Here is a 16,913-nt window from a genome sequence, read left to right as displayed (position 1 = left end):
TGTTGCAATTGTGGTGGGGATGATGATCCCGAGTTCCTGGAGTGCCCTGTAAGGGTGAAAGAAATTGAGATGGCAAAAGTTAGTGGTCCATCGAATCTCCTATGCGGAGGCGATTAAAATAATTGAGAAAATAAGTGATGCTAGTGAAGATATGGTAGTGGATACTCCACAGCCTGTAGTAAATGTTTGCTCCCAGATAAAAGATACCCTGTGTGTTAAAAGGTGGATTTTGTTGCGTTCATTGCCACAGTTATAAAGTCTCAAAGAAGTCTAAGAAATTTGACATTATTGTGGCTGCGGCAGAAATGTTTTTGGGGCTCAAGGATTTTACATCTGAAGACTTGCAAGGGGTACTGGCGCTGGAAGACCCGCCCTCCCAGGGTTCCCCTTGAGCCTCTGTAGGGATCAGAGCTGTTTTATTTTGTAACAGAAAAATTGATTTATTTAGTTTATTTATTTTTTGGTAGTTTTTTTCATTTTTGGGAATTCCTGTTTCCATCCCGAACAGTAGAGGGCGGGATGCACATAAAATTGTGCGATCGCCCAATATATGATAGAAGAAGAAATGATCTCCCACAGTGCGGAAGCAGAAAGGGAGATTCCTGGTGCAGGTTAGCCTAGCTCTGTCGTTTTGACAGCTAGCTACGTTAGAAGGATGTCAGAACTAACGCTGGAAATTATTTGATCAGATTTGAATAGAAATACAACCTAGAAGTGGTGTCAGTTGCGGAAATACGCTTGGTCTGTCACAATCAACCAGAGCTAGCTAACTAACGTTAGCCTGATTAACGCCAACTAGCTACGTAAACAGAGCTAACGTTAGCAGAGAAAAGGTAAGGTTTCTTCATGTTAGCTAAACAACTAGTTACACATGTGTTTAGTTAAAGTCATGTCGTTGGCTGCCGCTGTTGTGCTAACTAGCTGACGTGATTGGCATGGCTAGCGTAGCCTGAATTAGCCATGTAGCTAGCCACACCATGTAAGTCTAGCTAACCGTAGCCTGAATTAGCCATGTAGCTAGCCACACCATGTTAGTCTAGCTAACCGTAGCCTGAATTAGCCATGTAGCTAGCCACACCATGTAAGTCTAGCTAACCTTACCAAACGAACAGTGTTGTTGACAGCTAGCTATAGGCTTTATATGATATGACTGGTGGGCTTTATATGATATGACTGGTGGGCTTTATATGATATGACTGGTGGGCTTTATATGATATGACCTGACTGGTGGGCTTTATATGATATGACTGGTGGGCTTTATATGACCTGACTGGTGGGCTTTATATGATATGACCTGACTGGTGGGCTTTATATGATATGACCTGACTGGTGGGCTTTATATGATATGACTGGTGGGCTTTATATGACCTGACTGGTGGGCTTTATATGACCTGACTGGTGGGCTTTATATGATATGACCTGACTGGTGGGCTTTATATGATATGACTGGTGGGCTTTATATGATATGACCTGACTGGTGGGCTTTATATGATATGACTGGTGGGCTTTATATGACCTGACTGGTGGGCTTTATATGATATGACTGGTGGGCTTTATATGATATGACCTGACTGGTGGGCTTTATATGATATGACTGGTGGGCTTTATATGACCTGACTGGTGGGCTTTATATGATATGACCTGACTGGTGGGCTTTATATGATATGACTGGTGGGCTTTATATGATATGACTGGTGGGCTTTATATGACCTGACTGGTGGGCTTTATATGACCTGACTGGTGGGCTTTATATGATATGACTGGTGGGCTTTATATGATATGACTGGTGGGCTTTATATGACCTGTCTGGTGGGCTTTATATGATATGACTGGTGGGCTTTATATGATATGACTGGTGGGCTTTATATGACCTGACTGGTGGGCTTTATATGATATGACTGGTGGGCTTTATATGACCTGACTGGTGGGCTTTATATGATATGACCTGACTGGTGGGCTTTATATGATATGACTGGTGGGCTTTATATGATATGACTGGTGGGCTTTATATGATATGACCTGACTGGTGGGCTTTATATGACCTGACTGGTGGGCTTTATATGATATGACTGGTGGGCTTTATATGATATGACCTGACTGGTGGGCTTTATATGACCTGACTGGTGGGCTTTATATGATATGACCTGACTGGTGGGCTTTATATGACCTGACTGGTGGGCTTTATATGATATGACTGGTGGGCTTTATATGATATGACCTGACTGGTGGGCTTTATATGACCTGACTGGTGGGCTTTATATGATATGACTGGTGGGCTTTATATGATATGACTGGTGGGCTTTATATGATATGACTGGTGGGCTTTATATGACCTGACTGGTGGGCTTTATATGATATGACTGGTGGGCTTTATATGATATGACTGGTGGGCTTTATATGATATGACTGGTGGGCTTTATATGATATGACTGGTGGGCTTTATATGATATGACTGGTGGGCTTTATATGATATGACTGGTGGGCTTTATATGATATGACTGGTGGGCTTTATATGACCTGACTGGTGGGCTTTATATGACCTGACTGGTGGGCTTTATATGATATGACTGGTGGGCTTTATATGATATGACTGGTGGGCTTTATATGATATGACCTGACTGGTGGGCTTTATATGATATGACCTGACTGGTGGGCTTTATATGATATGACTGGTGGGCTTTATATGATATGACTGGTGGGCTTTATATGATATGACTGGTGGGCTTTATATGACCTGACTGGTGGGCTTTATATGATATGACTGGTGGGCTTTATATGATATGACTGGTGGGCTTTATATGATATGACTGGTGGGCTTTATATGATATGACTGGTGGGCTTTATATGATATGACTGGTGGGCTTTATATGATATGACTGGTGGGCTTTATATGATATGACCTGACTGGTGGGCTTTATATGATATGACCTGACTGGTGGGCTTTATATGATATGACTGGTGGGCTTTATATGATATGACTGGTGGGCTTTATATGATATGACCTGACTGGTGGGCTTTATATGATATGACCTGACTGGTGGGCTTTATATGATATGACTGGTGGGCTTTATATGATATGACCTGACTGGTGGGCTTTATATGATATGACCTGACTGGTGGGCTTTATATGATATGACTGGTGGGCTTTATATGATATGACTGGTGGGCTTTATATGATATGACTGGTGGGCTTTATATGACCTGACTGGTGGGCTTTATATGATATGACTGGTGGGCTTTATATGATATGACCTGACTGGTGGGCTTTATATGACTGGTGGGCTTTATATGATATGACCTGACTGGTGGGCTTTATATGATATGACCTGACTGGTGGGCTTTATATGACTGGTGGGCTTTATATGATATGACCTGACTGGTGGGCTTTATATGATATGACCTGACTGGTGGGCTTTATATGATATGACTGGTGGGCTTTATATGATATGACTGGTGGGCTTTATATGACCTGACTGGTGGGCTTTATATGACCTGACTGGTGGGCTTTATATGATATGACCTGACTGGTGGGCTTTATATGACTGGTGGGCTTTATATGATATGACCTGACTGGTGGGCTTTATATGATATGACCTGACTGGTGGGCTTTATATGACTGGTGGGCTTTATATGATATGACTGGTGGGCTTTATATGATATGACTGGTGGGCTTTATATGACCTGACTGGTGGGCTTTATATGATATGACTGGTGGGCTTTATATGACCTGACTGGTGGGCTTTATATGACCTGACTGGTGGGCTTTATATGATATGACCTGACTGGTGGGCTTTATATGATATGACTGGTGGGCTTTATATGATATGACTGGTGGGCTTTATATGACCTGACTGGTGGGCTTTATATGATATGACTGGTGGGCTTTATATGACCTGACTGGTGGGCTTTATATGATATGACTGGTGGGCTTTATATGATATGACTGGTGGGCTTTATATGATATGACTGGTGGGCTTTATATGACCTGACTGGTGGGCTTTATATGATATGACCTGACTGGTGGGCTTTATATGACCTGACTGGTGGGCTTTATATGATATGACTGGTGGGCTTTATATGATATGACTGGTGGGCTTTATATGACCTGACTGGTGGGCTTTATATGATATGACTGGTGGGCTTTATATGATATGACTGGTGGGCTTTATATGATATGACTGGTGGGCTTTATATGATATGACTGGTGGGCTTTATATGATATGACTGGTGGGCTTTATATGATATGACTGGTGGGCTTTATATGACCTGACTGGTGGGCTTTATATGACCTGACTGGTGGGCTTTATATGATATGACTGGTGGGCTTTATATGATATGACCTGACTGGTGGGCTTTATATGATATGACTGGTGGGCTTTATATGATATGACTGGTGGGCTTTATATGATATGACTGGTGGGCTTTATATGACCTGACTGGTGGGCTTTATATGACCTGACTGGTGGGCTTTATATGACCTGACTGGTGGGCTTTATATGACCTGACTGGTGGGCTTTATATGATATGACTGGTGGGCTTTATATGATATGACCTGACTGGTGGGCTTTATATGACCTGACTGGTGGGCTTTATATGATATGACTGGTGGGCTTTATATGATATGACTGGTGGGCTTTATATGACCTGACTGGTGGGCTTTATATGATATGACTGGTGGGCTTTATATGATATGACTGGTGGGCTTTATATGATATGACCTGACTGGTGGGCTTTATATGACCTGACTGGTGGGCTTTATATGATATGACTGGTGGGCTTTATATGATATGACCTGACTGGTGGGCTTTATATGATATGACCTGACTGGTGGGCTTTATATGATATGACCTGACTGGTGGGCTTTATATGATATGACTGGTGGGCTTTATATGACCTGACTGGTGGGCTTTATATGATATGACTGGTGGGCTTTATATGATATGACTGGTGGGCTTTATATGATATGACTGGTGGGCTTTATATGATATGACTGGTGGGCTTTATATGACCTGACTGGTGGGCTTTATATGATATGACCTGACTGGTGGGCTTTATATGATATGACCTGACTGGTGGGCTTTATATGATATGACTGGTGGGCTTTATATGACCTGACTGGTGGGCTTTATATGACCTGACTGGTGGGCTTTATATGATATGACCTGACTGGTGGGCTTTATATGATATGACTGGTGGGCTTTATATGACCTGACTGGTGGGCTTTATATGATATGACTGGTGGGCTTTATATGATATGACCTGACTGGTGGGCTTTATATGATATGACTGGTGGGCTTTATATGACCTGACTGGTGGGCTTTATATGATATGACCTGACTGGTGGGCTTTATATGACCTGACTGGTGGGCTTTATATGATATGACTGGTGGGCTTTATATGACCTGACTGGTGGGCTTTATATGATATGACCTGACTGGTGGGCTTTATATGACTGGTGGGCTTTATATGATATGACCTATATGACCGGTGGGCTTGATATGACCGGTGGGCTTGATATGACCGGTGGGCTTTATATGACTGGTGAACCAGTACCGAGGCTTGAGGAGACGATCTCCTGACGCCCAGGATCCTTCAAACGTTATGTCAAATATACGTTCGGGATTCACCAAAATATGGAGTTTCGCAGAGCAACTATTGTCCTCACGGTACGTTCCGCACAGTATGTACTTCCCAAAAAGGTGTAAATAAAAGCAATATAATTTTTATTGATACCTTTTTTTGGAAGTAGCTACACACTGTGCGTACCGGCTGGGCGTCAGAGGAGATGTCGTAGCTACACACCGTGCGTACCGGCTGGGCGTCAGAGGAGATGTCGTAGCTACACACCGTGCGTACCGGCTGGGCGTCAGAGGAGATGTCGTAGCTACACACCGTGCGTACCGGCTGGGCGTCAGAGGAGATGTCGTAGCTACACACTGTGCGTACCGGCTGGGCGTCAGAGGAGATGTCGTCTCCTCAAGCTCAGGTACTGGTTCATATGACTGGATGACTTGCAAGTGAACTAACCGTGTTTCAAATGTCATAACTAGCTGTTAGCCTGCTAGGTAAAGATACAGTAGGTTAACTAGGTACGTATCAGAACCAACCATGATGGAGCTAGAAGTGAAAGGAGCCTAGCTGGCGCCGAACAGACTGACTGCCTATAGAGAGGTAGGCAGGGCTAACCCGTTTTGGTGATTTCTGGTAACGTTATATCTAAATAAATCAACCGCAGCATGTTTTTGGACTCATTCAGCAGTTTTTACCTGATTCAGTACAATAACATTGGAAATGTAATGTTGAAAGTTCAATTTATATTTCTAAAATGAAAGTTGAAAATGATGTTGTGGCAGCTTTCTGTTGACAAGACGTTTTGATAAATAGCCCAATGTCAAAACACGTTTTTACGTGTCCAAGTCAATAACCAACATGCAGAAACAGTTCGGACTGCCAGGTGGTGAAGCGTGATTCATCACTCCAGAGAGCGCGTTTCCACTGCTCCGAGCCTAGGATTGTGTGCAGCTGCTCGGCCATGGAAATCCATTTCATGAATCTCCCGACGAACAGTTCTTATGCTGACGTTTCTTTCAGAGGCAGTTTGGAACTCGGTAGTGAGTGTTGCAACTGAGGACAGACTATTTGTAAGCGCTTCAGCACTCCGTGGTCCCGTTCTGTGAGCTTGTGTGGCCTGCCACTTCGCAGCTGAGCCGTTGTTGCTCCTAGACGTTTCAACTTCACAATAACAGCACTTACAGTTGACCAGGGCAGCTCTAGCAGGGCAGAAATTTGACGAACTGACTTGTTGAAAGGTGACATCCTGTGACGGTGCCACGTTGAAAGTCACTGAGCTCTTCAGTAAGGCCATTCTACTGCCAATGTTTGTCTATGGAGATTGCGTGACTGTGTGCTCGATTTGATACACCTGCCAGCAACGGGTGTGGCTGAAATAGCCGAATGGACTAATTTGAAGGGGTGTCCACATACTTTTGGCCATGTAGTGTATATCCTGATACCTAGTTACCTTACCCCTATACATATCTACCTCCATCACTCCAGTATCCCTGTCCCCTGACCCCTATACATATCTACCTCCATCACTCCAGTATCCCTGTCCCCTGACCCCTATACATATCTACCTCCATCACTCCAGTATCCCTGCACATTGTTAATATGGTACTGGAACTGACCTTGTATATAGTCACCTAACCCCTATACATACAGTGGCTGTATATAGCTACTGACCCTGGAACTGTCCTTGTATAGTATTCTTACTTTCTCGTGGCCTTTTATTTCTCTCCATGTTTTTGTTCTACCTTGTTATTTTTAGTATTACCTTGTTATTGATTACTGTATTGTTGGGTTTAGAGTTTGCAAGAAAGGCATTTCACTGTACTTGTCCACGTTACATTAAATCTTGAAACTTGTGACTTTGTTAAGCACATTTTCACTCCTGAATTGATTTATGCATACCACAACAAAGGGGTTGAATACTTATTGACTCAAGACATTTCAGCTTTTCATTTCTAACCCCCTGAGGTCGATGTCCGAGCCTCCGCGGAAATCCAATTAGCATAATACAAACATCCCCATAAAAAAATGTCAGTTTAAAAGCTAGAGATGTTTTTATTTTGTTGCATTGGATGCGTCTCAATCCACCGCCGTTATGTTGCGTTGGATGCGTCTCAATCCACCGCCGTTATGTTGCATTATTAAGACCCTCTGAAGATGAAACTCTCCAACACCGTGGTGTTCTCCGTTTTGCCCTACGACCCCCCACAAGCGTCTGGAGTCGGTACAGCCGATCTGCCAACTTCTGTCTGTAGCGTCTGAACAGTTTGGGTGGAAAGGTGAGACTCTCACCAACACTTACATGTCGGTTGTTTTGCTCTAGGAAGCTCACAAGACTCGTCTGAAGGTCCGCCGGTACCTGTCGAAAATGGAGACTGTTTAATGACAAAAATAAGGGGTTCAATACATATAAAAACAAATATATATATATATATATATCTCATATAGGATAGGACAGACACTTCAGAACAAACTTCCTTTAGATTCTTTTTTGGGGACTGTTGTTCCATGTAGTGAATCTGTTATTCAATGTGTTTGTATGGGCTAATAGCAGTAAGGACTATCTGTTGTTCCAGGTAGTGAATCTGTTATTCAATGTGTTTGTATGGGCTAATAGCAGTAAGGACTATCTGTTGTTCCATGTAGTGAATCTGTTATTCAATGTGTTTGTACGGGCTAATAGCAGTAAGGACTATCTGTTGTTCCATGTAGTGAATCTGTTATTAAATGTGTTTGTATGGGCTAATAGCAGTAAGGACTATCTGTTGTTCCATGTAGTGAATCTGTTGTTCAATGTGTTTGTACGGGCTAATAGCAGTAAGGACTATCTGTTGTTCCATGTAGTGAATCTGTTATTCAATGTGTTTGTATGGGCTAATAGCAGTAAGGACTATCTGTTGTTCCATGTAGTGAATCTGTTATTCAATGTGTTTGTATGGGCTAATAGCAGTAAGGACTATCTGTTGTTCCATGTAGTGAATCTGTTATTCAATGTGTTTGTATGGGCTAATAGCAGTAAGGACTATCTGTTGTTCCATGTAGTGAATCTGTTATTCAATGTGTTTGTATGGGCTAATAGCAGTAAGGACTATCTGTTGTTCCATGTAGTGAATCTGTTATTCAATGTGTTTGTATGGGCTAATAGCAGTAAGGACTATCTGTTGTTCCATGTAGTGAATCTGTTATTCAATGTGTTTGTATGGGCTAATAGCAGTAAGGACTATCTGTTGTTCCATGTAGTGAATCTGTTATTCAATGTGTTTGTATGGGCTAATAGCAGTAAGGCCCAATTTGACGCAGGCACATTGACGTTGACAGTATTAACTGGCAAGGCTAGTCAACTGTAACGTTTGCTAGCTTTCAATATACTGGCTAAATGGTCAATGGAGTTATTTCTTCATATGATCAAGACCATTGGTATTGCATGCTGCACATTTCAAGTGCACTCAAACAGATAGCTCCCAGACACTGAAATTACTAACGTTAGTTCTTAACAGATAGTAATTTCAGTGTCTGGGAGCTAACGTTAGTTCTTAACAGATAGTAATTTCAGTGTTTGGGAGCTAACGTTAGTTCTTAACAGATAGTAATTTCAGTGTTTGGGAGCTAACGTTAGTTCTTAACAGATTGTAATTTCAGTGTTAATGTTAGTTCTTAACAGATTGTAATTTCAGTGTTAATGTTAGTTCTTAACAGATTGTAATTTCAGTGTTAACGTTGGTTCTTAACAGATTGTAATTTCAGTGTTAACGTTAGTTCTTAACAGATTGTAATTTCAGTGTTTGGGAGCTAACGTTAGTTCTTAACAGATAGCTCCCAGACACTGAAATTACAATCTGTTAATTTTATCATAGGTACACTTCAACTGTGAGAGATGGAATCTAAAACAAAAATCCAGAAAATCACATTGTATGATTTTTAAGTAATGAATTTGCATGTTATTGCATGACATTATTTGATATATCAGAAAAGCAGAACTTAATATTTGGTACAGAAACCTTTGTTTGCAATTACAGAGATCATACGTTTCCTGTAGGTCTTGACCAGGTTTGCACACACTGCAGCAGGGATTTTGGCCCACTCCTCCATACAGACCTTCTCCAGATCCTTCAGGTTTCTGGGCTGTCGCTGGGCAATACAGACTTTCAGCTCCCTCCGAAGATTTTCTATTGGGTTCAGGTCTGGAGACTGGCTAGGCCACTCCAGGACCTTGAGATGCTTCTTACGGAGCCACTCCTTAGTTGCCCTGGCTGTGTGTTTCGGGTCGTTGTCATGATTGAAGACCCAGCCACGACCCATCTTCAATGCTCTTACTGAGGGAAGGAGATTGTTGGCCAAGATCTCGCGATACATGGCCCCATCCATCCTCCCCTCAATACGGTGCAGTCGTCCTGTCCCCTTTGCAGAAAAGCATCCCCAAAGAATGATGTTTCCACCTCCATGCTTCACGGTTGGGATGGTGTTCTTGGGATTGTACTCATCCTTCTTCCTCCAAACACGGCGAGTGGAATTTAGACCAAAAAGCTCTATTTTTGTCTCATCAGACCACATGACCTTCTCCCATTCCTCCTCTGGATCATCCAGATGGTCATTGGCAAACTTCAGACGGGCCTGGATATGCGCTGGCTTGAGCAGGGGGACCTTGCGTCCGCTGCAGGATTTTAATCCATGATGGCGTAGTGTGTTACTAATGGTTTTCTTTGAGACTGTGGTCCCGGCTCTCTTCAGGTCATTGACCAGGTCCTGCCGTGTAGTTCTGGGCTGATCCCTCACCTTCCTCATGATAATTGATGCCCCACGAGGTGAGATATTGCATGGAGCCCCAGACCGAGGGTGATTGACCGTCATCTCGAACTTCTTCCATTTTCTAATAATTGCGCCAACAGTTGTTGCCTTCTCACCAAGCTGCTTGCCTATTGTCCTGTAGCCCATCCCAGCCTTGTGCAGGTCTACAATTTTATCCCTGATGTCCTTACACAGCTCTCTGGTCTTGGCCATTGTGGAGAGATTGGAGTCTTTGATTGAGTGTGTGGACAGGTGTCTTTCATACAGGTAACGAGTTCAAACAGGTGCAGTTAATACAGGTAATGAGTGGAGAACAGGAGGGCTTCTTAAAGAAAACCTAACAGGTCTGTGAGAGCCGGAATTCTTACTGGTTGGTAGGTGATCAAATACTTATCATGCAATAAAATGCAAATTAATTACTTAAATCATACAATGTGATTTTCTGGATTTTTGTTTTAGATTCCGTCTCTCACAGTTGAAGTGTACCTATGATAAAAATCACAGACCTCTACATGCTTTGTAAGTAGGAAAACCTGCAAAATCGGCAGTGTATCAAATACTTGTTCTCCCCACTGTATGTATGATGTGTGTCTGTCTACATGTATGATACCATGTATGTATGATGTGTGTCTGATGTTAACATGGTTCAGCAGCATGGTGCAGCCTCAGACAGACACGTGGGAGATGGTGGGGGACGAGGGAGGCGGGGCTCTCCGGGTTCCACTTGAGCTGGCAGCCAATGAGGTGGTGACCAGACTACTGGGAGACAACCAGCAGCTCCGAGGTACGTCTCTCACACCACTGGAAGACTTTATTTGATCCACAATGAGGCACAGATTGTGTGTGTGTGTGCGTAGAGACGTTGCGGTGCAGCAACCAGGCCCTGCGTGAGCGCTGTGAGTATTAATGCTATTTCTGTGTGTGTGTGTGTGTGTGTGTGCGTGCGTAGAGGCGTTGCGGCGCAGCAACCAGGCCCTGCGTGAGCGCTGTGAGGAGATGGAGGGATGGCAGCGGAGGTCTAGAGAAGAGAGGGAGTTCCTCAGCTGTCGTTTCCAGGAGGCCCGGGCTCTAGTGGAGAGACTGGCCAGGGAGAACCACAGCCTCACCAGCCTGGCCAGCCCCAAGGCCTGCTGGTCAACGGCCCCAGTTTCAGCCAGGGCTCCTGCCCCAACTCCACCAACTGCAGCTCCAATGGGGGTCCTGGGAGGGGAGGGGAGCAGGAGAAGAGCTCAGAGACCAACGGACCCATGGCATCCTCACTGGTCAGTACAGAGGGAGGGATGGTTGGATTCAGAATACCTAATACATTCTTGAAGTGGAGTTGAATTTAAGTAGTAAACATGATACAGAATTGCCTCTTCTATTCTATCAAATATACATCTTGTACATCAAACATTTTGTTATATACATGCATATAAAATATTGTTTAAACAATTTATTTTCAGGACAAACTCTTAGAATATTCATTTGTTTTCCTTGATCATTCATTTTAAGTTATTATATTTCATTAATCAGTTACTAATTAAGTTCAGTGGGGAAAATACAACATTTTCCAGAATAAATTAGCTTAACCCTCAAGTTGACCCTGAGGCCTTCAAAAAGAAGCCAAACAAATGAAATGGTTGGTGGAAATACAGTGAGTGTACAAAAAACATTAGGAGCACCTGCTCTTTCCATGACAGACTAACCAGGTGAAAGCTATAATCTCTTATTGGTTTTTCACGCTCAACAGTTTGCCGTGTGTATCAAGAATGGTCCACCACCCAAAGGACATCCTGCCAACTTGACAACTGTAGGAAGCATCGGAGTCAACATGGGCCAGCATCCCTGTGGAATGCTTTCAACACCTTGTAGAGTTCATGCCCTGATGAATTGAGGCTGTTCCTTGTAGAGTTCATGCCCTGATGAATTGAGGCTGTTCCTTGTAGAGTCCATACCCCGATGAATTGAGGCTGTTCCTTGTAGAGTTCATGCCCTGATGAATTGAGGCTGTTCCTTGTAGAGTTCATGCCCTGATGAATTGAGGCTGTTCCTTGTAGAGTCCATACCCCGATGAATTGAGGCTGTTCCTTGTAGAGTTCATGCCCTGATGAATTGAGGCTGTTCCTTGTAGAGTTCATGCCCTGATGAATTGAGGCTGTTCCTTGTAGAGTTCATGCCCTGATGAATTGAGGCTGTTCCTTGTAGAGTTCATGCCCTTATGAATTTAGGCTGTTCCTTGTAGAGTTCATACCCTGATGAATTGAGGCTGTTCCTTGTAGAGTCCATGCCCTGATGAATTGAGGCTGTTCCTTGTAGAGTTCATGCCCTGATGAATTGAGGCTGTTCCTTGTAGAGTTCATGCCCTGATGAATTGAGGCTGTTCCTTGTAGAGTCCATACCCCGATGAATTGAGGCTGTTCCTTGTAGAGTCCATACCCCGATGAATTGAGGCTGTTCCTTGTAGAGTCCATGCCCTGATGAATTGAGGCTGTTCCTTGTAGAGTTCATGCCCTGATGAATTGAGGCTGTTCCTTGTAGAGTCCATGCCCTGATGAATTGAGGCTGTTCCTTGTAGAGTTCATGCCCTGATGAATTGAGTCTGTTCCTTGTAGAGTCCATGCCCTGATGAATTGAGGCTGTTCCTTGTAGAGTTCATACCCCGATGAATTGAGGCTGTTCCTTGTAGAGTTCATGCCCTGATGAATTGAGGCTGTTCCTTGTAGAGTCCATGCCCTGATGAATTGAGGCTGTTCCTTGTAGAGTTCATGCCCTGATGAATTGAGTCTGTTCCTTGTAGAGTCCATGCCCTGATGAATTGAGGCTGTTCCTTGTAGAGTTCATACCCCGATGAATTGAGGCTGTTCCTTGTAGAGTTCATGCCCTGATGAATTGAGGCTGTTCCTTGTAGAGTTCATGCCCTGATGAATTGAGGCTGTTCCTTGTAGAGTCCATGCCCTGATGAATTGAGGCTGTTCCTTGTAGAGTCCATACCCTGATGAATTGAGGCTGTTCCTTGTAGAGTTCATACCCTGATGAATTGAGGCTGTTCCTTGTAGAGTCCATACCCTGATGAATTGAGGCTGTTCCTTGTAGAGTTCATGCCCTGATGAATTGAGGCTGTTCCTTGTAGAGTCCATGCCCTGATGAATTGAGGCTGTTCCTTGTAGAGTCCATACCCTGATGAATTGAGGCTGTTCCTTGTAGAGTTCATACCCTGATGAATTGAGGCTGTTCCTTGTAGAGTCCATACCCTGATGAATTGAGGCTGTTCCTTGTAGAGTCCATACCCTGATGAATTGGTTCCGAGGGCAAAAGGGGGTGCCACTCAATATTAGGAAGGTGTTCCTAATGTTTTGTCCACTCAGTGTATAATTGGCTATTCTAAGCACTAAGAGTATACAAACATTGTTTCCAGAGAAAAGTGATTTTTTTAGTATCTGGAAGTGTGACCTGTCAGATTCAATGAAAACGTTCATGTTCTATGACTGAGTGGAATTTATTTGCATTGCACTGAATTAAATTCTACATCCTGTCACTCAAATTCTATATACTGTGGGGTGTGGCCAATTCAATTAGAATTTAAACTCATGAGTTGAACAGGAGTAAATTCCAAAATTCTGAATTGAGCCCAACCCTGGTGGGTAGACAGATGGCTGGAGAAGAGGTAGGAGAGATTGATCCATCAACACATTGTGCTGTATTTCCTGGTTGACAGGTGACAGACAGACGGATGGAGAAGAGAGCAGAGGAAAATGAACAGATGATGCTACGCAGCTTGGTAAGAACCTGAGGGAGAAGGGGGAGGAGTTTCTGCATCGTGTGTGCGGTAAACTCCAGGAGTAGCCCCTCCCCCAGTCCTCCCCCCTCAATCAGGGAGGGCGAAGGGGGAGGGGCAAGCAGCTTTGTTTACCTTCTAATTCTTTCAATTTAATCCAAGCCTGTACTGGAGTGTAGTTGGTATAGGGAAGTTAGTGTAGTGTAGTTGGTATAGGGAAGGTAGTGTAGTGTAGTTGGTATAGGGAAGGTAGTGTAGTGGGTATAGGGAAGGTAGTGTAGTGGGTATAGGGAAGGTAGTGTAGTGGGTATAGGGAAGGTAGTGTAGTGGGTATAGGGAAGGTAGTGTAGTGGGTATAGGGAAGGTAGTGTAGTGGGTATAGGGAAGGTAGTGTAGTGGGTATAGGGAAGGTAGTGTAGTGGGTATAGGGAAGGTAGTGTAGTGGGTATAGGGAAGGTAGTGTAGTGGGTATAGGGAAGGTAGTGTAGTTGGTATAGGGAAGGTAGTGTAGTGGGTATAGGGAAGGTAGTGTAGTGGGTATAGGGAAGGTAGTGTAGTGGGTATAGGGAAGGTAGTGTACTGTAGTTGGTATAGGTAGTTAGTGTACTGTAGTTGGTAATATACTGTAGTTGGTATAGTAAGGTAGGGTACTGTAGTTGGTATAGTTAGGTAGGGTACTGTAGTTGGTATAGTTAGGGTACTGTAGTTGGTATAGTTAGGGTACTGTAGTTGGTATAGTTAGGTAGGGTACTGTAGTTGGTATAGTTAGGTAGGGTACTGTAGTTGGTATAGTTAGGTACTGTAGTTGGTATAGTTAGTTAGTGTACTGTAGTTGGTATAGTTAGTTACTGTAGTTGGTATAGTAAGGTAGGGTACTGTAGTTGGTATAGTTAGTTAGGGTACTGTAGTTGGTATAGTTAGGTAGGGTACTGTAGTTGGTATAGTTAGGTAGGGTACTGTAGTTGGTATAGTTAGGGTACTGTAGTTGGTATAGTTAGGTAGGGTACTGTAGTTGGTATAGTTAGGTAGGGTACTGTAGTTGGTATAGTTAGGTAGGGTACTGTAGTTGGTATAGTTAGGGTACTGTAGTTGGTATAGTTAGGTAGTGTACTGTAGTTGGTATAGTTAGGTAGGGTACTGTAGTTGGTATAGTTAGGTAGTGTACTGTAGTTGGTATAGTTAGGGTACTGTAGTTGGTATAGTTAGGTAGGGTACTGTAGTTGGTATAGTTAGGTAGGGTACTGTAGTTGGTATAGTTAGGTAGGGTACTGTAGTTGGTATAGTTAGGGTACTGTAGTTGGTATAGTTAGGTAGTGTACTGTAGTTGGTATAGTTAGGTAGGGTACTGTAGTTGGTATAGTTAGGTAGTGTACTGTAGTTGGTATAGTTAGGGCACTGTAGTTGGTATAGTTAGGGTACTGTAGTTGGTATAGTTAGGGTACTGTAGTTGGTATAGTTAGGGCACTGTAGTTGGTATAGTTAGTTAGGGTACTGTAGTTGGTATAGTTAGGGCACTGTAGTTGGTATAGTTAGGGTACTGTAGTTGGTATAGTTAGTTAGGGTACTGTAGTTGGTATAGTTAGGGTACTGTAGTTGGTATAGTTAGGGTACTATAGTTGGTATAGTTAGGTAGTGTACTGTAGTTGGTATAGTTAGGTAGGGTACTGTAGTTGGTATAGTTAGGTAGTGTACTGTAGTTGGTATAGTTAGGGTACTGTAGTTGGTATAGTTAGGGCACTGTAGTTGGTATAGTTAGGGTACTGTAGTTGGTATAGTTAGTTAGGGTACTGTAGTTGGTATAGTTAGGGTACTGTAGTTGGTATAGTTAGTTAGGGTACTGTAGTTGGTATAGTTAGGGTACTGTAGTTGGTGTAGTTAGTTAGGGTACTGTAGTTGGTATAGTTAGTTAGGGTACTGTAGTTGGTATAGTTAGGGTACTGTAGTTGGTATAGTTAGGGTACTGTAGTTGGTATAGTTAGGGTACTGTAGTTGGTATAGTTAGTTAGGGTACTGTAGTTGGTATAGTTAGTTAGGGTACTGTAGTTGGTATAGTTAGTTAGGGTACTGTAGTTGGTATAGTTAGTTAGGGTACTGTAGTTGGTATAGTTAGTTAGGGTACTGTAGTTGGTATAGTTAGTTAGGGTACTGTAGTTGGTATAGTTAGTTAGGGTACTGTAGTTGGTATAGTTAGGGTACTGTAGTTGGTATAGTTAGGGTACTGTAGTTGGTATAGTTAGGTAGGGTACTGTAGTTGGTATAGTTAGGGTACTGTAGTTGGTATAGTTAGGTAGGGTACTGTAGTTGGTATAGTTAGGTAGGGTACTGTAGTTGGTATAGTTAGTGTACTGTAGTTGGTATAGTTAGTTAGGGTACTGTAGTTGGTATAGTTAGGGTACTGTAGTTGGTATAGTTAGGGTACTGTAGTTGGTATAGTTAGGGTACTGTAGTTGGTATAGTTAGGGTACTGTAGTTGGTATAGTTAGGGTACTGTAGTTGGTATAGTTAGGTAGGGTACTGTAGTTGGTATAGTTAAGTAGTGTACTGTAGTTGGTATAGTTAGGGTACTGTAGTTGGTATAGTTAGGGTACTGTAGTTGGTATAGTTAGGGTACTGTAGTTGGTATAGTTAGGGTACTGTAGTTGGTATAGTTAGGTAGGGTACTGTAGTTGGTATAGTTAAGTAGTGTACTGTAGTTGGTATAGTTAGGTTGGGTACTGTAGTTGGTATAGTTAGTTAGGGTACTGTAGTTGGTATAGTTAGTGTACTGTAGTTGGTATAGTTAGTTAGGGTACTGTAGTTGGTA

The 16,913-nt window shown here is 43.0% G+C and overlaps 1 pseudogene across 1 annotated transcript in view; it reads left to right on the top strand.

Annotated features, from left to right (window-relative positions):
- Window positions 1-576: 576 nt before the first annotated feature.
- LOC311114594 (NF-kappa-B essential modulator-like) overlaps window positions 577-16,913 on the top strand; it is a 35,209-nt pseudogene continuing 18,872 nt past the window's right edge. Inside the window, exons 1-4 of the transcript in view lie at window positions 577-833; window positions 11,004-11,137; window positions 11,303-11,615; window positions 14,051-14,113. The product of the transcript in view is annotated as an NF-kappa-B essential modulator-like (transcript). The remainder of the gene's footprint in view (window positions 834-11,003; window positions 11,138-11,302; window positions 11,616-14,050; window positions 14,114-16,913) is intronic.

Source organism: Coregonus lavaretus (assembly GCF_964263955.1).
Source record: "Coregonus lavaretus genome assembly, contig: HAP1_SCAFFOLD_693, whole genome shotgun sequence".
NCBI lineage: Eukaryota > Metazoa > Chordata > Actinopteri > Salmoniformes > Salmonidae > Coregonus > Coregonus lavaretus.
This window is presented reverse-complemented; position numbering and strand designations above follow the sequence as displayed.